Genomic DNA, 26151 nt, shown 5'->3' with positions numbered 1-26151 from the left:
GCAGCGCCGAGCCCGCATCCCGCTCCCTCGTTAGCGGCTAATTAACGAGGAGAAACTTCCTCGGCGGCCCCCGCCCCAGCGGCGGCGCCGGGAGCGGTGTCGCGGCCGGCGGCCGGCCGCCCCCCGCCCGCAGCCGCGCCCCGGCGGGCCCCTTACCTTCCCCCTGCGGAGGCCGCGGCACCCACCCGCGGGCGCGGTGCGGGAGCGGGGAGCGGGCAGCGGGGTGCGTGCGGCGGCGCGGGCGGCGCCGGCTGGGCGGGCGGCCGGGGGGCGGGGAGGGCGGCTGAGGCGGTTGGGCGGCGGGAGCGCGCCTCGCCGGAGGGGGCGGCGGGGGGAGGCTGCGGGGCGGCGCGGGGAGCGGAGCGGCGCGGAGCGGAGCGGGGCTGAGGGGCGAGCGGGGGGCGGAGGGGGGTTTCCCGGGGCTTGTTTACGCCCCGCTCGGTGCACGCGCTGCGGTGATTGGACGCAAACTGGGGCACTGCCCCGGGCGGGAGCCGCCGGCACGGTCGTAACCGGGGGTGCTCGGCCGCCTGTGGAGCCCCCCGGGGCGGACGAGCCACCCGCGCCCCGCCGCCGCACAGCACGGCGGGGACTCCGCCACCGGCCGCCCGCCCTCCCTTCTGTCCTCCTTCCCTCCCACCCTCCCTAGTCGCTGCCCGGTGCGGCGCTCTGCGCACGCGCGGCGCTCTGGCGGGGGCCCGGAAGGCGCATGCGCCCTGCGCCGCGGCCGCGCATGCTCGTGAGGGGGGCGGTGAGGCGAGTGCCGGGCCGCTGCCCGCTCCCGGCTCTCGCCTCACGGTGCTTCCCGGCCTTGGTAGAGGGCCGGGGGCTTTGAGGCTGGTTACCCGGGGAGGCTTTATCGCAACTTTGTCTTTTCTGCCGTGACTCACTTTACCCTTGGGAATTTCCATTGAAATAAATGTGTTTAACCGAGGAATTAAGGAGAATGTAACAGAATTGTATAACATTACTCGTGTTCATTAACTCGTTAAGCAGCTCCTTGTCATTAATCCCTTCCCGCAGTCAACAATAGCAATAAACTAGTACCAACATATATGCCATGAAGGCTCTTTGCGGCAGGAATCCCCAATCTGCACTCAGTATGCACCACAGGAATTTCCCCGACTCACTTAAAAATGAGTAAGCTTCTCAATCAGCTTTCCCTGAAACTTAATAATAAAGCGCACTCAGCTTCCTCGAGCTGGTAAGAGAACCGACATCATTCTGTGTAACCTGCTTCGTGCTGCCTCCTGCGTGGGGTTTGGGCTCAGGGCTCTTGCTAAGAACCTGCTCCTCACAAACCAGTAGGGCAGCTGGCCAGCAGTCAGGACCGCTGATGCTAACAGCAAAGCATTCTCCTGCACGTTAGCACCTTTGCAAGTTTGACTGCACTCTTAAGGAAAGATGGAATAGCGAGAGAGCAGTTTTGAAGGGTTCACTCTAATCTATCCATGACACTTTCCAAGTAACATTGCATTAAAAAGCAAGCAAACAAAAACATTACCTAGGGAAGAGTCCTCTTGAGCCTTACTAATATATTTTTTCCTTTTTGCCACTTCAAGCCTTCCTGTGAGCACTTTCCAAGACATCTAAGATACTCACCTGACCAAGTCACAACATTACATTTGTTTAGACGACAATGTGCACTGTCAGAAAGTGGACATTTTGAGGATTTGCTGGTCAGACTAGTGTTTGCCTTGACTGCTCGGTCAGCTGTTAGTAATAATCGGTTTTGTGATAATCAGCCAGATTTGTGGCATCAGAACAGTGCATTCAGCTCCTTTGAGTTCATACTCAATGGGTGTAGCACAATGCACAGAGTATTTTTAGAGATTAAGACAAACTTCACTGAAAATAAACTGGGCTGTTCATGCTTGAAGCAATTGCATCAGACTTACTGAAAACTCAGACATCTCCAAATTATTTTACCTGGGTTCTATCCTTAAAGTTTTTCATTTTGTCTGTTTGCTTGGGGGTTTTGTTTGTGTGTAAGTAAAACTTCTGACTATAAGCTTTCACTTGCAAAAGAGGAATAGATTCTGGAGTATGAAACAGTTCCAGAGAGATACAGCAGCTCTCAACTGCATCTGCTTATCTGAAAAATAAAAATAAAGGACAGAAAGGGAACAAATTCCTTCCTAGTCTCTCCTATATTTGAAGGCAGTTGAGTACTCACAATGATTTTACTGGAAAACTAATCCTTCCTTAAAACTTCTGAGAGATCCCCTGTTTCTGGGAGGTATGATAGCGTGAAATGGTAACATGTAGAGGGCTGTCTGCCAGTGAGAAACAACCGGTGCCTACGGTGGGGTCATGGGAGAAACCATTCCACAAGACAGAGATACTAAAGCTTTCATTGAAGCAGAAATTATAGCCACCAGTGATGGTCTAGACATGGAAGGACAGAGCTCAGAGCAGATTAGCTATCTTTAACAAGACAGCAAGGAAGGCATACAATAAAAGCAATACACAACACAGTTCAATATTATTCTTCACAGAGAGGGTGGTTGCACACTGGAACAGGCTCCCCAGGGAAGTGGTCACTGCACCGAGCCTGTCTGAATTTAAGAACAGATTGGACTGTGCACTTAGTCACATGGTCTGAACTTTTGGGTAGACCTGTGCGGTATCAAGAGTTGGACTTGATGATCCTTAAGGGTCCCTTCCAACTCAGAATATTCTATGATTCTATGATTCTATGATTAAGGATTGCTTCTCTGAGTATTCTCTATCTAAACAATAGATGTGGGTTTCCCCTTTCAAGGTTTTCTTCACAGCCAAGATGGCCACAGATTTAAATATAAGTACATACTATAATATATAATTGTAAATTTAGATGAAAACTTATCTTCTTACATGCTTACCTGGCTCCTAGGAGACACCAAAGAGCAGGAAACTAATAATCCAAGCTCAAGAGCTTGCACCGCTCACTCTATTTGTTGTAATGTAAGGACCTAAGTCAATCAATTAGCTGTGAAAACCTCAACTACGGATTCCAGTTTTATTGTATGTTTTAGATGATACTGAATTAGCTTTTAGTGTAATTAGCTTTCACAGTGAACTTTGCATACAGCAGAAGAGGGTTTGTCTAGTTCAAGACTGAGTTTTCTAATTATATTTCTTTCACTTCCTCTGCTGATTTTATTTCTAGTAGTGTGTGGAGCCTTAAACTACTCTGTGGGGCTCTGTTCTTGATCCTGGGCTTTTTAGCATCTGGGTGTTTCCTCAAATTGATGGCTTGTATAAGCTGTCAGTTAATTGTGATGAGAGCAACAGCCACATATCTATCACCTCCTCTGATTACGCATCTTTGGAGAACTGGCACGAATGTGGTTTTCAACTGTAAAATTTGTGGTTGGGAAATATATTTTTTTAAAACTAAACCAAAGCAAAATCAGTGTTCAGCTTGGTTCTCAGCAGTTGCTACATTTACAGTTGTATGTTAATTTACGAGCCATTAGCAGATTCTGCCTGTCAAAGAAGCCCACTTAATTTCCACTGGAAGTTGAGCCATAACCTTTAGGTATATGTTTATCTTTCAGGTCCCTGGCTGTCAGTTTCAGATTTAATCTACATAAATATCACCGGATACCCTCTCTACCTCCTCAGGAATATTGCCAGGATACATTTTTCCATTTCCAAAGCTTACATAGAAACTGAAATTCATGGCTTTTAAATATCTAGCATTAATTATATAGCTTTCTTATGAGCTAGGACTTTTTGCCAGAGTGAATGATGAGTCCCTCTTTCCTTTCACCCGGAATTTGACTACTAAGCTATCTTGTTTAGCAAAGTACTAGCACACTCATGACTACTTCTATTTGGAAAGAGATCATTACCACTCCTAACTCCATATTTAGAATCATTATTCTATTTTAGAGTGATTTTGCATTTCAGTTCCATTTGTTGTACATATTAACTCTGTCATATTCAATAGGCTCTCCAAGCAAGGTTATTAGTTGTTTAATTATCAGCTGTAGGCACCCTTGAGTTTCAGCTTTGCTGAGCACAGCTGAGTGGCACTCTGATTCCAGAGGATCTCACACCGGCAGTGAGACTAAATTATGGATTCTGCTTTTTGGTGGGTATTTGTAAGTCGAGCATTGTTTTACTTCTGTTACATAAATACTGAAATACACATGAATTACTCAGCAGAAAACATGTGCCCCCTTGCTGCTCAGTTGTAGAGGGGCAGGAAGAAATATAAAAGGTCGTTCACCTGCTCAGCCCTGGCTTCAGCTCCAGCAAGAGGAATTGCCAGAGGATTTCTCTGTTCCTTGTCAGTTGGAATAGCTACCTAGTAACAAAGTTGGTACAAAGCATACTACAAGAAAATGTAGGAGCTTACTCTTTTCTCAGGGCAAAGCCATTGAGATCAGTGGATAAGCAGCATGCTTAATATTGTTCATTGGTGCGTTGTAAATAAACGACAAACATCTTTTAGTTGCCAGCCTCCATCTGGTACCAAAGACAAACATCTCTGGTGTTGGAGCACAGCTACTGCAACATCAGGCATTGTGCACTGCTGCAAAGAATGCAGGAGCCTCCATGCCATGGACCTGATCTGCTGTTTTGAGACAGCTCATCTCCAGTCACACATTTCCAGAAGCTTTCACTACTTCCTTCTATTTCACTTTTTCTTTCTTTTTTTTTTTTTAAATGTACCACCTTCCATAGCTTAGTATTACTATGAAACAGTGAAATATTTCAGTTTTAATGTCAAGGAAAGGTGTTTCCCAGCAGTAATTTGAATTTCATCATTTTATGCAATGCAGACTAAGATATGATTACATTACATATGAGACTATTACAGCATCTCATTTTGTAGAAGGGATAAAGTATGTGTGAATGACTATGGGCAATCTCCCTCCAAAAAGGAGAAGGATACAGACAGGTTGTCTCCTAATAATGAGCTGTTTTTTTCACACTGGGAAGTTCAGCTCATAGAGAACTGCTATAGTAGGTGTAAATAGAATGAAACGCTAGTAATTCTCTTTGAGTGGGTTGGATGGACTTTGGTACAGAAATACATTGGGTAAGACTGATTCCTGTGCTCAGTAATCACAGCAGCTATTTCCAAGCTGTTTCCTTCTGTCAGCAATGCTATGCTTCTGGAGAGATTCAGGGCATAATTACTGAACAGTCAGTCCTTGGGCAGCCCAGAGACCGTGCTAGGCAAACAGTCACTCTTACGCTACCAAGCAGAAGGAATGAAGGAAAGGAGGATGACAGAGCAAGGTCTCCAGGAGCACTTTCCCTCTTCATTTACTGATGGGGACATAACTGATCTCCTGCACTTTCCCTCTGTAGCCTATGGCTTGCTAAACAGCTCGTAAATCAAGTGAGAGAAGTAGCTGCTTAGATTGTTCAGCTCATCTAAGCAAGATGCCTAAATATGGATCATGCACATACCCAACCATGTAGATATTTTGGGGTTATCCTGAAGAACAGTATTTCCTGCACTGAATCTTTATTTTCTTTTGACTATTTTGATTTGAGCTAACATTGATGTAAAAGAAAGTACGGGTAGATTTTTGTAGTAGTTAAAACCCCTAGAAATCTGTTTTTTGTTGTTGTTGTTATTGCTAGAGTTTGTAATAAAACACCTGCAGGGGGTCTTGCTGACAACATGAACAGGAAGATAAATTGCATCCAATCAAGTTCGTGTATTACACCAATTTCTAAATTAGATCTCAAAATCTTTAAGGTCACAAGTGTTTCATCTCATATGTGTGGTTTTTTTGTGGTCCTCACTGGGGCATCTGAAAACATTAGCAGTAAAAGGACAAACGTATTATAAAGTTTTATTGGTATGTCAGATAGAATGTAAGAATGAATTTTTTTTAAAGGTAAAGAGAAAAAAAAAAGTTCTGCTTATACAGTGTTTAGTTTCAGTTTAGCCTGTGGACCTCAATGAAAAACAAGCAAGTTGTAAGGGGATTATATATTTAGGATGGAGCAGTTGAGGTCTCCGCGTAGCTTAGTAGAGATGTGGATACTGAAGATTTCCTTTAGGACAGGATGCAACAGTGCAAGGAAGAACTGTAATGGCAACTCCAGCCCGCAAATAAGATATCCTCTTTGAATTTATTTAAAAAGAAGCAGCTGCTAAGAACTCTTCCCACAGGGTAAAGCACAGATGGATTCAAAAGTTCCTATATGAGAAGCAGCTTTTCTAATCATTAAGGATCAACATGTCCCCTGTCAAATACTTAGGATGACACAGCATACACGATATTGTAGGAAAAAGCTATTTCATAGCACATACAAAAATGCACATTACAAAATTGCATTTTTCTGTCTCATATCATGAACACATTTTATGTGAATGTACCTGCATGTCCCTGATGGCACCATCACTTGGAACACAGTAACATTCCTTATAACCTTCATCCCAGGCAGCAAGGATCCAGGAGTTCTTAATCCTGAATGATTTTTAAAACCATTATAAAAATATATCTGAGCAGTCCAAACAGTTACCATTGAAAACATATTTATTGCCTAATAGTAATCTATTTTGAAAATGAGTCAGTGAAAGATTTGCTTATCAGGTGGTCGCGTACTAGTATATTTTCTTGGCAAACATAGAAAAGATTTTCACCCAAGAGATAAGGACGAAGAACTTGACAGACTGCTCTTTATACTTCTAATCAGAACAGTTACCAGGGTACTCTGGTTTATGAAACACATAAAAATTCTTCCACTACATAAAAATTTTCACACATTAAAACATGGCGAGCCTATAGTTGTAAATCCATGCAGAAAAAAACATAGTGCTTCCATAATTTGATCTGTCATATTCAAAACCAGGTACTGCAGAGTTCCATAATGGTACATTGAGCATTATTTATTATCTCATTTTATTTAATGAGATGCCCGGTCTCATTAATATCAGACTCTGCTATTTACAGATGAATTTATAGCAAACTGAAAATGTCACATGTCCGATTGTTGTTGCTCCTGACTTCACTCTGCTGAGGATCCCTGTCTCAGCAGCTAGGCTACAGCTCCACAGCAGGCAATAAGAATAATCACAGGTGGCTTTTATTTGTTCAAGGCAAGCATGTCAACACCTTAGACTGCTTTATTGAATTCTTCACAGAGCCTTAAATATCCTAATTAATTTTCAGCTTTGCAAATAAAAAGCCGGCATAAGGAGGGCTGCTGGGAAACCTGGGGACTCCTGGACGCTCCTCAGCAAACTACACACATGCAATTCCTGGCAAGTTGGTCAGCAGAGACCGCAGAACCACAGCAGCACTCTGCCCATCAGAATAAGAAAAAGCAGCTTCTTGCCAGGGGGCCGTGCCCACGATAGACATCCCTCACTTCTGAGTAGCTACAGCCTGCGAGGAGTAGGGGAGGGAGGCCGCACAGACATGTTTCTCTCATCACTCAGCACGTACGCCCTTCGTGCTGTTTTTAAATGTGAATTCCTTTCTTTGGAAGCCAGCAAATTGTGTGCTGAACAGAACTGTGGCCGCCAGCTCCCTCTGTATTTATGCCCAATAGACGCATGGATCCCCTTTCTCCAATGCTCCCAGATGCCCCCCACCCCTCTGCACCCCTCCCAGTGCTCCCTGTCAGGGACCACCTAGACGAACTGCCTTAAATTTGGGTGGGTGGCATTAACCTGGGTCAGTGGCCTCTGACCACATGCTGGTTTTGACAAAGCTTCCAGGAGCTTCATGTTCTCAAAGTCTCTGTCAAACATAGCTGGAATTGTCAGTAAATTCAAACATTATTAAGGAAGGGAAGCCAGCAGATGGACAAACTGTGGTTGCAGGTCTTCCTTTAAAACCCTTCTGAACTCCAAGTAGATCTAGCCTTCAGAAGTTCTCCTACTGCTAACCAAACACTTTGCTATAATGTAATAATGTAATGCAATTAGCCACAAGATAAACTTAATCCCCTTCCATTTAAATCTGAAGCTTTGAAAGAGAGCTTTAAGCAACCAAATTTACAGACATCCTGCCTGACAAATCCGTGGGAGCAGGTGGACATCTGAACTTAACATTGTACCTATTTCCACACAGACAAAACTGTAAATAGGAAGAATCTACAAGATGAATTGATGAAACTGAAAAACTTTACACCCCCAAATTTTATGTAATGGAAATTTCAAGATCTCATCTAAATCCCTGCCAAATTCAGGATCCATATGTGCCGCTGTGGGGTTGATTTGAATCTTGAACGTAAGGTGTTACTTTTTCACTAGCGTATAACACGTTCGATAAAGACAGATTCATAACTGGAGAGGAGATGAAACGAGGAAGAGCAGCAGAACATGAGGAAAAAGATTGGAGAAAGAAGAAGAGTAGAGAGCGAGGGGAGGAGGACTGGCAGGTGACTGTGTAATTGAAGGTCTCAGCTGCACTGGCAACTACCCTATGCCCTGGAGAGCTGGCCGCAGGCATAGTGGCAGCAGCAGGATTTTTCATGCTGCTAGTGGCTTTCATTCACAAATGCCAGAGAAGAAAGTCAAGAAAAATAAATAAATGCCACTTTTTTCCATCTGGTTGCCAACAAGATCATGTGAACAAAGGCTGCCAATGATGCTAAATGGCTCTCCAGGTTGGATGATTGTGTAATTATTGCAATTTCCTTCTTCCTCCCTGTGTTGTTTGTATTTTCTCTGCTACATTGAGTCCAGCTCCACATATGCTTAGTTACTGACAGAAGTCACTGATTTTAGACAAACTAAGTGCATTATGGAGAGCCATGAAGACCAACCAGAGGAAAAGAGAGGCCTTCATAATTGCTTAGAGACACTGGTGGGAAAGTAAATAAAAGCATGGACACACAAACCATCCACTGAACTGCACAGTGAGAAACAGGTAAGTTGTCTACCTCAGCTGATAGTCTCAGTTATGGGCTCATGCCTCTCTTGTGAGGTTGTAATTCAAAGAGGCATTTTAGAAAGGCAAGGAGAAAGCGCACTAGTCAAGCACAAACCCACAAGTTCTCATGTTTTGCAGACTTTCTTCCTTTAAAGCAGTTATGTCTATGTATTTTCCTAAAATAGAAGGGAAGCTATCAAATACTTTTGAAACATATTTTAAAAGACCTCATATATCAGAACTTAAGAAAAGAAAGGTCTGGTTGCTGGCTGATCTTATTTCCTATGTGGAAACGAATTTTCATACTCCTGTTGTTCCCACTGCACAAAATAGGCTGGTCAGACCTGTTTTAGTAACTGCTTGTCCTGGTTCCAGTTAGGACAGAGTTAATGTTCCCTCATAGTAGCTGGTAGGGTGCTATGTTTTGGATTAGGATGAGAAGAGCGCTGATAACATGCTGATGTTTTAATTGTTGCAGAGCAGTGCTTACACCAGGCCAAGGACTTTTCGGCTTCTCGCTCTGTCCTGCCAGCGAGCAGGCTGGGGGTGCAGCAGGAGCTGGGAGGGGACAGACCCAGGACAGCTGACCCAAACTGGCCAAAGGGCTATTCCATACCATCTGGCGTCACGCTAAACAATATATAGGGGTGGCTGGCCGGGGTGGGGGGGCCGGCTGCTCGGGAATAGGCTGGGCATCGGTCAGCGGGTGGTGAGCAATTGCATTGTGCATCACTTGTTTTCTTACACATTATTATTGTTAATACTATTACCATTATCACTATTATTATTATTATTGTTATTATTATTTTCCTGTCTTAATAAACTGTCTTTATCTCAACTCACAGGCTTCACTTTCCCGTTTCTCTCCCCCCATCCCAGAGAGGGAGGGGGGAGGGTGAGCGAACGGCTGTGTGGTGTTTAGCTGCCAGCCGGGTTAAACCACAACACTGCTATATGGGTAAAGCTCCTTAGCTATATGTATATGCAGAAATACTCAAAGTAAAATCAGAATTTTTAATCAAATATACAAAGATATGGATATTTTTGAACACTGATATTTTTCAGTTCCAAGCAATTTTATTAATATTTTAATATTTGCTTTTACAGATGGAAATGAGCAAATTTTGCTGTGCCTGCAGCATTTTGGACCTCAGGTTCCAAAAGCTCAGACATCCCTGGCTGGACTCTCATTCAAAATGAAAATCCTGCACGATACAACCAAATTTTAGTTTCTATTCAAGATTAATTATTTCAGTAGTCAAGTACCACAGACTCAGAAATGAGTCATGGTATCTGGTGAAATAATGAAAGAGGATGGATGGCTGGAAGAGAGTGCACACACTGAGCATTGGTAAATATTTCGTGAAATACAACTGCTTGTTATCACATCATGTTTCAATATCTCCAAAGCCTCAAAAGATTAAACAAAGCTGGCCTGAGGCCATATTTATTTATTTAGGACAGCAGTTCTTAAGCTATTAAACGGAGCCCCTCTTCTCTGCCTTTGTGAATCCCTCAGCCAGGTACAGATGCCTCGAGCCCCTGCTGCACTGCAGCAATGAAGAATTTGGAGAATTCAGACAACAAAGGTTTTGGTCCCAGTGCATAGTACCCCTGGGGGTACATGAGGAATGAGCATGGCTTTATCCAAGAAAATATGTTAATCTACCCACCAGTTTTCTCTCTGTGAAGCATGATCTTCCAGGCTTGCATCCTTCAGTGATGCTTCTTCCCATCCCCTTAAAGTGTCTGATATTGCTTTTATGACATGGCTTGGCATTTGCAATCAATCTGTCCCAATTCTGATAATACCTAAATAAGACAAAGTCATCAAGGTCAAAAAGGAAAATGTTTTTAACGATTTTACCCACTTTTTTTTTTTTTAAGCTTTGAATGCAAAATACAACTTCAATACTTTTTTTTTGGGGGGGGGGGGGGGGGGAGGGGCGGAGATCTGCCAATTACCCTGTTGACATTGGAAGTTGCTGGGACTCCAAAGCAACGCTGGCAACTGCAGCTAGGTGTGTGCTTGCCACAGTACCATCGCTGCCTCGGTCTGCATGGAGAAGAAAGGTGCACTCTGTGACAGGAGACAATCACACTGCCATTAGCTGCGCTGAGCCTGTCTGGTGGGTGAAGAATTCTGTCTCCAGAAGAGATTTTAGGCACATTTTATCAGCCCAAGTTTAATCCCACCTGACATTATGCCTACTTTAATGCTATCTTTCTCTTCAAAAAGTTTCACCTATTTTTCCTTTACAGCTTTTACCACAGAACTCCCTGATAAGCAGATGGACGGGTGCAAAGGGTGCCAGATTGTTAGCAACAGAAGTCATAATCCTTTATCCAGAAGGTTTCATGCCAGTCCTATGTGGTATCCAGCTAGGAGAGTGAGTTTATGGCTAGTGGCGATTAGGTGATGCAGTTTCTACATGCTTTACACTTAGCCAGATTCAGGCTGACACTGCCTCCTGGTAGCCATTATTGATAGTGTCAGAACACCAACCACCAGTACACTATTAAACTCTTCCCAGCTACAAAAGAGACAACAAATAAGGATCTTTTTATTATTTTGCTTTTGCTATTAGCAGTATAGTCCGTATAGCTAAAAGCTTAGAGATGGTTAATAAAACATTTAGCAATTCCGACAATTTCAGTAAGCTCCAGCATCTTGCCTCCCTTTTCCCCACAACCCCTAAATAACCATCACTGCAACACACACAGCACGTAGCCCACACCTCTGCTTTTCAATTCTTGCAGCAGCTCCCAATTTTGTCATCTTTACTCTCTGCAGGGAAGGCGCCTCAGCTGCCTTGTATTTCTGTACTTCATTCAGCAAAACATGGAACAAATGTTTAGCGACAGCCTGTTGCACACCAGTTTAATAGTCCATAAAACAAAAAGGCTACTGATAGAAGCTTTTGAAAATTCAGCATTTTGTATATAAAGCTATTCAGCTTTACAGTAATGCGATGGTTTGTTCTGCAGCTAGATTTCCAGAGATGTGTGGCTTTCTATGTAAAGCAGTATTACTGGATTTTTAAGGTACTTTAGGAATTCTAGTTCAGAGTATTTTGTAAGCTCTTAAGTTTTTTCCACATCTTGCAGCAAGGGTGGTTAAATACAAATATCCCATTAACTTTAGCAGAATCCTTCATGCACCATAACTACAAGAAGTTGCTAAAATTGTTGAAGATGTAAAATCACAAAAACGTAAATCAATAATGATACACTTCTCTGGTTAATAGGTACTCCTATGTAATGGAAAATCTTAAATGCTATTTAAACACTTCATCACCAGATTGCATCTTCTGAACATCAGTGGAGCTGTGTTTCTGCATTAAGGAAAGAGGTGTTTATATTAGAGCAGAAAAAAATATTCAAAAATCCATACGCAGACTTGGCAATATGTTGTACCAAGCTTTCTTGTCTTCCCAGAATCTTCCACTGCTCTCTGTTCACTCCTCCTTCTAGAGCTCTAGGCTGCCCCATTCTTTTCAGATTTCTCTCCCTCAAACATATGCTTTTCCACCAGTTACTTCTCTCCTATGTTTTTGTGGTCTTGCTGTACCTTGGAGGGCTTAAACATTTTCCTTCCACAGCACTGGTAGTGGCTGCATGGAGTAAATCTCTCCATCTCTTCCTGCACGGCTGTTGCGAAGAGCAGCAGAAGCACCGTTCTTGTGAGGATCTTTGGAGTACCCATACCCAAATGCCTGTGGGATACCCCATACAACCGCATGCTCTGCCCACTAAACGAAGGAGCTCCATTTTTCCCCGGGGCTGAAGATGGCAGTGCAAACCTGTTCCTATCCTTTTTCTCTTAAAACGCCTTCATAATTTTGCCTGTTGCAGGACGGCTGCTTTCCCGGCAGACGATACTGAAGGCTGCAGAACACAGGCATTTCTCCCTGCTGAGGAAGCATCCCAGGTCTGGGGGAGGACATACCAGGTCTTTCCAGTTGTTCCCTCTCCTGTTGCGTTAATATTCCCATTGGCAACCAGCTTCTCTTAGCCAGCCAGGAAACATTCTTGTAAACAGAGCAGAAAGGCTGCAGGAGCCAAGAGCATCCTCTTACACATAGTACTTAGCTTTATAAGAGTATTTGGGGGTCAGGCATCATTCCCTGCTTGTATTCAATTCTTATGAAAGTTTTTAAGCATATTTGAAGACAGCTCTTGGCAGAGCCTTCCTTTTCAAGTTGTACATTAAATATAAATGACATCTGAAGAAATACTTGCATATCTAGTTAGTCCCTAATCTTCTAAGAACAAGCCAATCAGATGCAAAGCTATTTCCCTACACCATATAACGTCATCGTAATACAGATTTATTTCCAGGCAGTATGGTTTCCTTAATAGCAAAAAATAGAAAGCTGTCCTCATGGAAAAGGGTGAAAACGATACAACAGCAATAAAGTAATCCTATTGCAATGTGGTCAAGAAGCCTTCAGATTGTAACTTGTCACTGAATACTGGTCGCCACCTGCAGCTGGTAGCAAAGCCAACAGTGCACTGCTGAAGAGTTGCCCACTGAAATAGTTTACTTCCATCTACCTGTGGCACCCTGGCAGTGTTGTTGGAGGAACGTAAGCTGTGAGGATAACTCACTGCCAGTAATATCTGCAGTCCTTTGTGAACAAGAATGGACTATACCCAGATCAAGAAGCAGAGTCTCAGCTCAACTTTCATCCACACCCAGAGATTTAAGTGAAGCAAGAGACAGGTGACAGATCTTTGGAGTCACCACCTGCTAAAGAAAAACAACAGCAGCCAGCTGACTGCCAGCACGTGCTTTCACTTCCCATTACCACCGTAACTGGGAGATGAGCAACAAGAAAGGGGAATGTTTTCTGTGTGAGCTGTCTTACAGCAGTAGGTGGGAACACCAGTTTTATTACAGGTATGAAATGCTACAGGTATCAAACTGAATATGTTCAGTTTTCCCTTTGAAGACTTTTCCTCAACAAGAAAGTAACAGAAACTGTAATTTTGCCTATAAAAATGTCAGGAAAACTTCTCAGTTATCAGCTCGATAGTACTGTAAGTCATTAAACAATGTTTTAAGAAATATTGTATTTTCTTTGACTATGGCATGAAAATATATTTAACATATAAGTCTCAGGAAAATATAGCCTAGTAACTCAACATAAAATAGCTAGTGGATCACTGCAGTTAATTTCCTGCAGAACTGTTAAAGTGCTGAAAAACTGAACGAGGATTCAAACAGCAATAAAATGCCAAAAGGATGATTTCATTCAGTTTCATTTACGCAAAAGAGAAGCAACAAATTACCTGTCAACAGAAAACTGATGCACATAGTGCAGCAAGGGAATTTGTATTTTTACCTTCGTTCATCCAAAAAAAAGGGAGGGTTTGCAACGTGCATTGTGGTCTGTCAAAAACACTCACTCAGAAGTGTTTGAGTCACCACAATGCCTGTGACCTGAAATGCCTATGACTTTTTTGTTGATTAAACTTCAGGAGACATTGCAAGGGAAGAGAGAAGGAAGCACTAACAGGCTGCTTTCCAAACAGATTTCCCAGAAAGATTGCAATTAATAAAGGTGTCTAGAAATGCTTTTTGTGCCATTTTGTTATGTCACAGTGTCAACTGAAAGCTTAATGAATCATAAAAGGCGGCATTTTTATGATTATTTCTTCACATCTAATCCAGATATTTCTAAATACACAGAGTATTAGTAATACGCAGCATTTGGATTTAGCTTCCCCTTGGCCAAGGTCACACAGACAAAACAGTGTTATGTGAACAAGGGAGCTAATGCAGCCTGCTTTGTTATGGGTGTTATCTGGGAGTTGAGTTCACTGGTAGCAAACTGGGTGTGAATTCTAACTGAAGATTTTCCTGGGGTGAGGATACTTGTAACATAGCTCCTTGTGTGGAATCTTGTGTACTGTAAATGCTGAGAAGAGGGACTGCCCCTCATTAGGGCCACTCCTAAAGCTTCTCTCTCTCCTGTAGCTGGCTCTTGATTTTCCTGAATTTGTAGGAATATAACTTGTTGGAGACTGCTGCTGCTCTCAAATTTGGTTAGAAGTGGCCACTGCGTTAAAAAGCTGCCACATCAGGACAGACAGATACACGACCACATCCGGATCACGATTGCATAAGCCTTGTTTCCTTAGAAAATCAGAACAAAAAAATTCCCAGACGCACTAAAAGGAAATCACAGGGAAAGAAAAGAACAATTTAAACAATATATTGACAACAGCTAAAAACCACCGCCTACTCATATCCACAGCAAATAAATCCACATACACGAAAAAGTTCTTGAGGCAAATATTGTTCACAGGTTAAAAACATCTTAATGACTCATTTACCACAAGTTTCACTTTCTCATACAGTACTCCTAACTGAGCTTTGCTGGGCTTCCAAAGGACATGCTTTATCATCATGATATCAGTAAGGCAATACAGTGCATTAAAAGGATGTTATCTAGCGAATGGCATTTCTTATTGTAGAAAGAGAAAGACATCAATAGATATCCATCTTAGTTCTCAAAAAATCAACCTTAGAAATAATGTCAGGTTCAAGTATTTCCATTCAGATAAATAACAGAATGAGGATTCAATCCCTTTAAAGACTTTTAGTTTTATTTTACACTGTATTATTCATTAGAAAAAGGACCAAAGCAAACTTTCCAGAAGCACTTCTGTGGTTCTGCAGCAGCTCTGATCTGGATATACATGTCTGTAGGATACAATCCTCCCTTTAGTTTATGCAGAGACGAGTGCCTGATTCACACAAAGCTGCAGGCTGTGTGATGAAAATGTAATTCCAACCCACTTTCATGCTTACCTGATGTACCTGGGGTAGAAAGAGGCTTTTGGTAAAGAACTTGCACTCAAACACAACAGCCAGAGCAAGTTGAGTGAGTGGATGAGTAACAGCACTTAAAGTATTTCTCCAGTTCTTCAGCAGGACTTTTGGTTGTTTTTATCACATGGACAAATTGGCCTACTACACAAACTTGGAATTTTAGGCGTGAAGTCACACGATACATATAATGCTGAACGTAGTGGGTGAGACAGCCCAGCTAGTACCTGAACCACTGCATTACAGGCTCACACGGTATTTCCAGCACCACACCTAACAAACCAGCTCTTGCTGATCAGAACATTTCTAGCCCAAGAAAGTGAGCGATCTGATCTCCGCAGCAAAAGGAAGGTGGGACTGCAGTGCAGGAACGCACACTCCCAAGATCTTGGGCTGGCTCATCTATATAATTAGCAAAATCTACATGACTATTTCACATAGGTAGAGGAACTGCATTTTTGCAGTTTAGGTTTAGCTGAGTTAATTAGCATTTCAACACTGTATAAAAGCAAGCGGGCTGTGAACATGCCAAGATGCTGACCCTGAGAACCATATGAAGCTTCTCTATGTTGTATCTTACGCCTCCGCTACAAGACACCACCTGAGCAGATGTTTAGGTGAACACACATTTTACTTCAGAATGCTCCAGACAACATAGGATCTGTGAGGACAGTGCACGCACTGGCACACTGGTCCTTTTGAGGATCTGTCTTTATGATCTTGTTCTATGGAGGGAAAGGCAGTGGTGGGGATAAACTGAAGACATTTAACATTTTTGAGCTCTAAGGCCTACCTTACAGGTAAACACATCCTATATAATCTAGCTTGACTAGAGATTATAGTTGACATACTATTAACTGTCTGAACTCACAGATAGTTTATGATGCTCTTACTGGTATACTTGTTAGTAAAAAAAATTCAGTATGAATGCATTTCTTCAGATAAGTTTCTTTTCCTCTTCCAAGGACTACTCTTCTCCCTCCTACCCTACTTTCACCTTCTTTTCCCCCCCTCTCCGTTAAGGGATATTTCAGCTTTGAAAAGTTGTCTTCCTCGATCTCCTTCCTTCCTGCCCCCCCCCCCCCCCCCCCCCCGAGCTATTTTCAGTACTTCAACAAGTCATAATGAGTTACTGAACCTGGAGAGCTCTGCAATGAAGCAGAAACAAGTCATAGATGTTTTCTCTGGATACCTTTGTAGTATGATTCATGTAGGAACTACAGCACCCAGGGTATGCTGGTGCAACTTTTTATGCCGGTGCAGCTCACTTTTGAACCAACTCAATCACATTTCCAAGCAAATACATATTTTTATTGAAAACTAAATAGGGACCTCATCCACAAGAGAATTTTGTTCTGAAAACATTTATACACATATGATAGAAGACAGGCTTGTATGACACTAAGAAGGCATGTTTGCTCTAAATTAACATCTGTAATGTTAATTGTGGCACGACAGCAACACTTGTAGGCAACTTCCAGCTTTACATCCCCCCTCCTCATCTTTCCTTTTGTCATTTCTCCTAGCTGTAGCTCTTGCTTGCTCCCCCCACCTCCTTTTCTTCACCTCCTTCCCAGCTGCCACAGCAGAGCAGAGCGGCAACTAAGACACCAGCAGAATTCAAGCTGCAAGGCAGCTGGTGAAGGTGCTCTGTCATCCCTGCACTGACACTGCAGCACTGTGCAGTGTGCTCTGAGCAACTGCATATCTGCAAAGATTGACACACTACATTTGCATACATGCCAGGATTTTGTAAAGACTCAGAAGAGCTCACTCTTTTCCACTGAAGCGAGCTTAAGTGGGTGATGCTCAGAACATGCAGTTCTTTAACAGTGGAAGCATTCACTGCCAGCTTCTACAGCTTTTTGCACCACAGCTGCTAACGTGACTGCCTGGGCTGCACAAACATCATTCACCTGGGTGCAGCACTGCCGGAGGACCTCAGCTTATGGGGGCTCTGCTGTGTACCGCTGCAGCTTCATAAAGGGGAGGCAGAGCATTTGTGAGTACTTGCGTTGGTAGGCAGATTGGATTTGCTACTGAAAGAAGAGAGAAAACCAAAGGTTAAGCAACCTGTAGTATCAGTCAAAGGAGCAAATTGGAGTATTGTTCTCTTCATTCCTTGCTTCTGAACTAGCTGTTATCTCAGTGCTAATGCTAAATTCTCTCAAAGTTTACAATATATACTGGTTGAATTAGTCAATAATTCTATGTTTTCTATTTTATGGAATACTCCTCACCTTACAAGTGATACAGACCTCCTCTAATATAAACACCTGGAGTTTTTTTATTTCCTGGGGATAATTCTCACAAGCTGTGCCGGTATGTAGAAACAGCCAATTGGGAAATTTTTGTGTTCAGAGAAGGGTTAACAAAGTGCCAAGCTCCAGGAGTAATGTAAGTGGGCGCTCATTATAAAGGTAGCACTGTCACAACAATCATGCTTTGTGCTTTTAGCAGACAGGCTGTACTAGTTGCCATGGGTTTGTTTCTCTGATGACCTCCTCTCCCAGGGAAACAGAATCCCCAGCAAGAATCAGTGACTGCTATAATTGCTGAGAGCAGAAACAAATGCGCATTCAGGAACTATCTAATAATAACCTTTACCCTCCTTGCCCCCATCCCATCCATTTTCTATGTTTTGAACTGTTACATCAGCTACATGGAAGCCTGAAAGTAATCAGATGGGTCTGAAACCCGAGCAGAACAGATGAAATTATTTCAGTCCCTCCCCACCAGCAGGGAGCTTGATCCGTCTGTGGCAATTACATTATGGCTTAAAAGCAAACTTTTTTCAACTAAAAAAACATTTTTCAAAATATACACTGGACTCTGAGTAACCCAGAAATAGCAGGGTATTAATGCAGACAAGAATTTTGCTGCTCTCATACACAAGGTATTTGTAACTTTCTTATCACATTTGAATTATTATTCTCTCATCTCCAAATGGCAGTCTGCCAGATGCCTCTATCTCTTGAACTGCTCCTTTGTATGCTAGATCCAATACAAGCATCAGCATGCATTAATATTTCTATTTTTGCACTGAGCAGCAGCTCATAAAATGACAAATATGCTAGCACACAAACAGAATTTAATCGAGGTTGCTGATGATCGGAATCACATTTTTCCTGGTGAGAAGTTAAAGAGATTTTGATGAAATCTAAATGGAGTAAAGTTCTTTGTTATGTGCAGCTTTGGGGATTCAGATGAGCACTGATTGGAGTTTGCCCTTTTTTCTTAATATGAGATACTTAGTCTCTCTAGCAGGATTCATCTTGATTTCTTGCTAGAGGAGAATATGCTCTAGAGATTCGCTACATTCCCTAGCTCCCCACCCTACTCTGGTGATTTTTATCTCAAGTTCACGTACAAATAGTTTTCTATCATTATTCCACAATGAAACATTCAGATTTGGCACTTAGGTCTCCTTTGAGATGGGATGATGTAAGTCCATGCACCTTTTAAAAACAGAAAAATCCCTTCATTTATACATTAGCTCGAGCATGTCATAGTGCAAAGGACGTGCTTTTAGCTCTGGAAAGTTTTCCCCCACAATGTTTTTCTGTTTCCGTTTAACCATAAGTCAGGATTCAAATCCTTCCTTTCCTATTTTTCCCCTTTGTTATACAGCATCAGAGCTCACAGTATAACCTACATCAAGTGTTGCTCTTGATTCTGCCTTCACAACAAGAAGCATTTCAAAGGGCATGTGGAAATGGTATATTTTATTATGCTTACTGTAATGGAGCTAAGAGGATGAAAGGCAGTAGACAGCAATCAAGCAAAGCAAGATTTTCACAGGAATAGATGTTTTAATATGTTTAAATATTGGATCCTCTTGTTTCATTGTAAGTGATCACTAGCAGGGTTATATTATCAAAACTGGCCAGGTATGTAACTGTATTTGGGTACAGCAGAACTTAATTTCTAATTATAAGAAATCAGTGTTTCAGACAATTATTTTCTTTTAAATCATGAGTCAGAGCAGGTGAAACAACAATATTCATTCTTGCTGCTCTCAACAAAAGCTGCGATTGTCAGGCAGGACTGACAAGCTCTAATTAAAAGTGTGGTTGGCTCTGCTTGGGAAGATCCACCCAGGGAACAACACAAATCTAAAAAGGACTTGTCCAAACTGAAATCTAAACATAGCCTCAGAAATTATGCATATACAATTATATACATAATACATAAAAAGATAAACAATTAAAATAAAAATTAAATACTGTATGTACATATACACATATGAAAGAATAGCAACAACAGCCTCATACTTCCCCCTGCCTTATCTGTCCTTACCAAGATGCTACTAGGAAGCAGCTGGTATTTAGCATTATGAACACTGTAACTTCAGACTGTGAATTGTTAAAGACAAACGCAGGCTAACTAAAGAAAGTGGAGATGAAAAGATACTTGTCTATGTGACTATTTAGGGGGCGGGTTACCTAACTGCATAAGAAACAGGCTGGAATTTACTGGTCCAAATAGCTTGCTCATGTTCATCCTCCCCACCTTTTAGATGGACTTCGCCGATATCAGAGCTCCCCCTTTTCCTCTTACAGGGGATTTCAGGAAGGGACACTGATTGCTAGCAGTAGGCAGGCAGTCACACGATTTGCTGTAAGTTCCAAAGAAGAACTTCAAGAAAATATTTCTTATCACAGCAAAAACTATAACCACCATTTACCAGAAGGCAACTTGTATCTTTTGGAATTGTCCTGTGTCCAGAACATGTACCACTGCCATCTACAGGAATATTAAGGTGTGATTCAGCTACAGATCCCAAACTTTTCTCTAAGTACAGGGTCACACCATTGCTTCTGACTAAAATGTTAAGTCTGACACTTGTGGCCCTGATTTTGAGGCAATGCCAGAAAATACTGTTACCACTCCAGAGACCTTAGTCACTGTCACACCGGAGAGAAGGGTATTACTCATAAGAGTCGGTTCATAATGTCATTTACTTTCCAGGTAGCTCAGATCCTGCTGGGTAAGGAATTATCCTCTCCATTGAGCAGAGGTAACTGAAGCACTGGAGAAGTGAGTTGTTGGTGCTGCAGAAGATATCTGCTAACAAAAATAAATAGCTTGACTACCAGGGAGTCACCTTACTCCCCAGTAGGAGTGTTCTTTCTCATCACCACTGGTCACTCTGATGAGCTTGGCTTATGGCCACTTCATAGAATCATAAAGGTTGGAAAAAACCTCCAAGATCATCTGGTCCAACCATCACCCTACCACCAATGTCACACACTAAACCATGTCCCTAAGCAACAGGTCCAACCTTTCCTTGAACACCCCCAGGGACGCTGATGCCACCACTTCCCTGGGCAACCCGTTCCAATGGCTGACTAATCTTTCTGAGAAGAAATGTCTCCTCATTTCCAACCTAAACCTCCCCTAGTGCAGCTTGAGGCCATTCCCTCTAGTCCTATCACTAGCTACCTGTGAGAAGAGGCCGACCCCCAGCTCCCCACAGCTTCCTTTCAGGTAGCTGTAGAGAGCAATAAGGTCTCCCCTGAGCCTTCTCTGCTCCAGACTAAACAACCCCAGTTCCCTCAGCCACTCCTCGCAGGACTTGTGCTCCAGGCCCTTCGCCAGCTTCGTAGGCCTTCTCTGGACACACTCCAGGGCCTCGATATCCTTCTTGTAGTGAGGAGCCCAAAGCTGAACACAGTACTCGAGGTGAAGCCTCATCAGAGCAGAGTACAGGGTGACGATCACCTCCCTGGTCCTGCTGGCTACACTATTCCTGATACAAGCCAGGATGCCGTGGGCCTTCTTGGCCACCTGGGCACACTGCTGGCTCATGTTCAGGCAAACATCGACCAACACCCCCAGATCCTTTTCCTCTGCACAGCTTTCCAGCCGCTCCCCAAGCCTGTAGTGGTGCATGGGGTCATTGTGGCCAAAGTTTGGGACCCAGCACTTCGTCATGTTGAACCTCATCTCATTGGCCTCTGCCCATTGATCCAACCTGTCCAGGTCCCTCTGCAGGGCCTTCCTACCCTCCAGCAGATACCCTTCATGACTTGAAGCTCCTGATGACTACATTGGAAGTCAGGCCAATATCACATGCTCTTAAAAACTAATGTCTGAAACGCATCTCAATTTTTTTTTTAAAAGTTTCAAAATGTGGCCAGTGAGAACAAAACCATATCAGCAGACGCTGATATGCAGTTTGGAGGCTCACACAGAGAGCCTTGAATCACACCTCAGTTATGATCTGGTTTGGTTCTGTTGTCTTCAGCTCTCTGGACACATCTCCTATCTCCACAAAGGTGAATCCCAGTTCTGTACAGAGTTTTCTGCCAGCCTCAGGATTTGTAATCTTCCTCAAATATGAAAATGGAAGGGTGAAGACCCAAACTCATCTATGAGGTTTCTTATGGAACCCAGAAAGTGCTGAACTTGCTGATCAATATTAAGACAATTTTCATCATTGCTGTGATGAGTAAGAAACAAAGTTTCATTCAAACTTGAAGTAGTGGAAGTAAAACTGTAATTCCAGGAGAGCACAGGCAGTCAAGTCAGACTGTTCTTCAGGTTCAAAAGAGAAGAGACTGAATAAGGCTTTGACTCATCTGTCATTTATGCTGCACTAGTATACGTGGACTACAGAACTCCTTAGGAGAGCATCTCAGACTAAAGAGGAATTCTCAAAGCTCATTATATGGTACTTGCAAATGAGTTGAAGTGCTAAGTCTTCGATTTCTGGAGTTGCCAAATGCTGGCTCAAATCCCGACCCCCTAGCACACAGTCTGCATAACTAGGACATATAATGAGCAAACCAACAGGAGAGAGTTTTTCCTCCTTTGAGTTCAGGGCAACAACAGAGGCACTTTGCACTTAACCATTTAGTAATTGCATTTGTAATAATTCTGACATCTTTTCTCCACCACAGCAGAAAATGTCATTACATATCTACAGCATCCTACCCTTTTCTTCTCCTGAGGCAATGGACCCAAGCACAATTCACTGCCCATAGGGCTCTGCCTGGATCTTCAGAGAGAGGGCCAGATTTGGGAAGCTGTACAGCATACTGCATCCATCTGAAAAGGTTAACTTTTCATTGTCTTATTTTTGCCTCTGATTTAAGGAGCCTTCAAGCCCATGGTATTGTAGCAGTGAAACTACAACACTAACAGCCCAATCCCAACTAGTGTTTATTGCACCACTGGCCAGGAAAGACATAGCAAGGGCAGGAGCTTTTCAACAGGAGCATGTTTTCCAGCCAGGCAAAGGCCTGGGCAAGTACCTGAGCTGTGTATCACAGGGCTAGTGAAAAGGCAGTTTTCGCATATCTTAAAATTTGGGGATAAAAAAAATAAAAAGCAGATAAGTGCCAGCTAACATTGCTATTCCATTCTTCTTACCATTGAAGAGTGGGTGGAGAGGAGAGGGAGAAAAACACTTTCATTTGGGAATGCTTTTCCAGTGTGATGTCATCTGAACACAAGGGATTAAATCCTCTGCTAACATAGACTGACAAATCAATCGCCTTAAAGCATTGTAGCTGCATTAGATCCAGCCCAGAGCTTCTTCAGTCTTCTTTTGGTCATCAGATAAGATATCACTAGTTTTGGCATTGCTAGGACTCCTACATTTCATTCCCAGAAGGCAAAACAGCCATAAAGTTACACAACTGAATAGGCATCCTTCATGTGATTTATGTCTCTGATCACTGAGCACTGTCTTTGTTAGCCTTGTCAGACTGAGCTGCCATAACACTCAACAGTTGAGTCAAATTTTATGATTATGCAATTAAAATAAGGATGGAAATCTTTCACTATCTCAGCAGAAGTCAGTCTAAGGTAATAGCTCTAGAGGTTGTTTTTTTTTTTCCTAATGATACATCTCAATTACATGTTTCTTCTATTTTTATTTATTTTAAGCTAAATAGGCCTGTACTGTGTGGGCTGTTTACAGAGTGCTGGTAGCAACCTCAAGGCTGTGTCTGATCACTATGGTAGGAGCATACTGGATAGAAAGAGGCTTATATCTCTCATATCCCAGAGGAACTGGCAATTTATAGCCTAAGGGGACAGAAATCATCCTTTTAATAAAGCTCCGCAGTATATTCTGCAGGCACCACATGGGACACGCACCACCAGTGGTTTTCAACAGGAGTGGTAGAGTGAGCACCAGCAAGCGTATCAATAGGGCTGAAGAATACAGCCTCCTGTTTTGTGGAGAGAGAGTGGTCTAGATTCCTACCTGTGATGCTTTTTTTTTTTAAACTGATCAGGCCTAATTTATTCCTTCAATTCACAAAGGAGGAGCTACACACTCCCCAAAAGTGAATCACAATCCATTTTGTGGCTGTTTTCTGGATTGGTAATTACATGTTGAAGAAAAACAAGCCTTTCATGAATTATACATACTTATTGGTTTGATTTCAAAAGCTCTTGATGTTGAGAGTAGAAGTAATCTAATTAGTCTTTTGTACAACAAACCTTTCCTTTCTTCTAATGAGGATGGTGCATTTTAATTATCATGTTACCAAAGCTAGGCCACAAATTAAATAAAACCTGATGCAGTTGGTTGGCAACATTGACATATTCCCATATAGCATCCGCTCATTAATGGTTAAGTTGGGTGAACATCTTCTGCAGGCTCCTTTGGGATTTCTGCTCTCTTCCACAGCCAGAGGCATGAAAAAAGTACCTTTTTGTTGAATAGGACAGCAAGCATCCAGGAGACCTCATGCACTCACAGGTTATTACTACAGATTTGTCTCCAAATGACCTTTCTTTTGTAGTTTGTTAGAAGGAAAAATGTGGCGATGTATCAGACTGATCTTCATGACACTAGAGACATCTATCTGTTCTGCCTGTGAAGAAGGATATATGTTTCCAGATACTACTGTGGTTACAAAGAGGTTGATATTATCTCACTAACCTTTGACTGTAGTTCTTGCATCTTTTTCTGAGGTAAGTAGTTCACTATAGTAGTTGATTGCCAGGTTTTTCCTCCCTTAAATACAGGAAAACAAAAAGCTACCCTCCCCTTATAGCTAATACTTTCATGGCATCTCTTTTTTTCTTTGAGATCATAAAGTATTGTAGTCTAAAAATACAGATTTTTTTTCTGCTACCTACAGTAGAAAATGCAACTTGTATCATCTTTGGCCTTGACATTCCCCTGTGTTCCTGGTGCAGTGCAACTTTAGTTTTGCTTCCCACAACTAAGTAGAAAGAAAAATAGGTTGGCTGGTGATCATTTAAAGTGCAACTCTTGTCAGGGAGGCCTAGGGGCTATTATTTTGTAAGAATTAGGAACTTGTGAAGCTAAAGGCTGGCTTAGCAAAAGATTAGAGCTGTATTATAGGTTTACAAGTCTAGATCATGGATTTCAAAGCATCTTGCTCTGAGGCCTAAACTTGGAAAGATTTTACAGTTTGCAGAGCCCAGCTGAAGTAAGCTGTGTTTTGGGTTTAGTGGATCAGGAACACTGTGGATGCAGGACAGATCTCCATTCCCAGGAGGACCAGAGCAGGCAGAGGAGATGACAGCTTAGCATGCGACTGGGTATACTGTGAGCAGGTAACTTAAGGGCTGATGACCCCGTTAGAGTTTGAGATACAAGAACAGGGAAATTAAGGGTTGGTTTGACTATCCATTCTGCTTTGCAGCAGTCCCATATGGCATCTTAGCGTTCATCCTCTTTAACATCATTTGTAAGCCTCAGCTGAGGGGCTTTCATAAAATATCTAGTGCATTTTAAAGCTTTAAGATAAATCTAAACAAACAAGAAAACAACATGCAAATCTTTTATGGTCTTCATAGAAAAATCTGTTTAAAAGTTTCTTCTTTAGCCATATTTTTTTCCTCAAGTGCTAAAATATTCTGATGTGATAATATAATTCACAGTATTCCTAACTAAAATTCTGTGAGAGCTCAAGTTGTGATTTTAACCTTCATTCTGAATGAAGAAAGCTAAAAATTTAAGTATTTTAAATGGATCCATCAAATACTCCACATCTACAATTAAGCATTGAAGGAAGTCTATAGTTTTCCCACATTATCTTCTTTCACAGTCATTATCAGAATACAAGAAGAAAAATTATTGAATCACTCCGTTTACAAATTTGGCAGCAACACCAATGAATGCACAAAGCCTTACTGTTAAAGTTAGCTCTGATTAAAGCAAGCAACCATTTTCACCACAGACTACATACACAAACTCACACACTTCTGTTGCCCTAGAAGCACCACGAGAAGTGCTTTCTGAAGCACACAGCTAGTGGGCTGAGACTGTTACAAGGGTGCCATGGAAGTGCGAGCTGGGGACCGAGGGCTCTACAACTCCCACGAGGTACTGAATACAGCTGAGCCACTCTATGAGGTCTGGGAGATGCTAGACTGATTCCTGGGCACTGAAACTCCAGGGAACCAGCATGACCTTAACCTGGTATCTGGCCCTGTTTGAGACAGCGCAAGAAAACCAGAGGACTCAACATGCTTGATCCT

At 42.5% G+C, this 26151-nt stretch overlaps 1 protein-coding gene and 1 long non-coding RNA gene across 3 annotated transcripts in view; both read right to left on the bottom strand.

The window, feature by feature from the left end:
- The window catches only part of PCGF5 (polycomb group ring finger 5), a 60665-nt gene extending 60364 nt beyond the window's left edge, over positions 1–301 (bottom strand). Inside the window, exon 1 of the mRNA XM_080598205.1 lies at positions 157–301. The gene's annotated coding sequence lies outside the window, so the exon portion shown is untranslated. The remainder of the gene's footprint in view (positions 1–156) is intronic.
- Positions 302–9987: 9686 nt separating this feature from the next.
- LOC308197160 overlaps positions 9988–26151 on the bottom strand; it is a 32712-nt gene continuing 16548 nt past the window's right edge. Inside the window, exons 2-4 of one of the 2 annotated variants that reach the window (XR_013952638.1) lie at positions 10806–15017; positions 10514–10652; positions 9988–10390 (exon numbers count right to left, since the gene is read on the bottom strand). This is a non-coding gene — a long non-coding RNA (uncharacterized lncRNA). Of the gene's footprint in view, positions 10653–10805; positions 15018–26151 lie in introns of both variants that reach the window. The other variant, XR_013952639.1, reaches the window with a different exon arrangement.

This window comes from Anser brachyrhynchus (assembly GCF_964034855.1).
Source record: "Anser brachyrhynchus genome assembly, chromosome: 6".
Classification (NCBI taxonomy): Eukaryota; Metazoa; Chordata; class Aves; order Anseriformes; family Anatidae; genus Anser; species Anser brachyrhynchus.
This window is presented reverse-complemented; position numbering and strand designations above follow the sequence as displayed.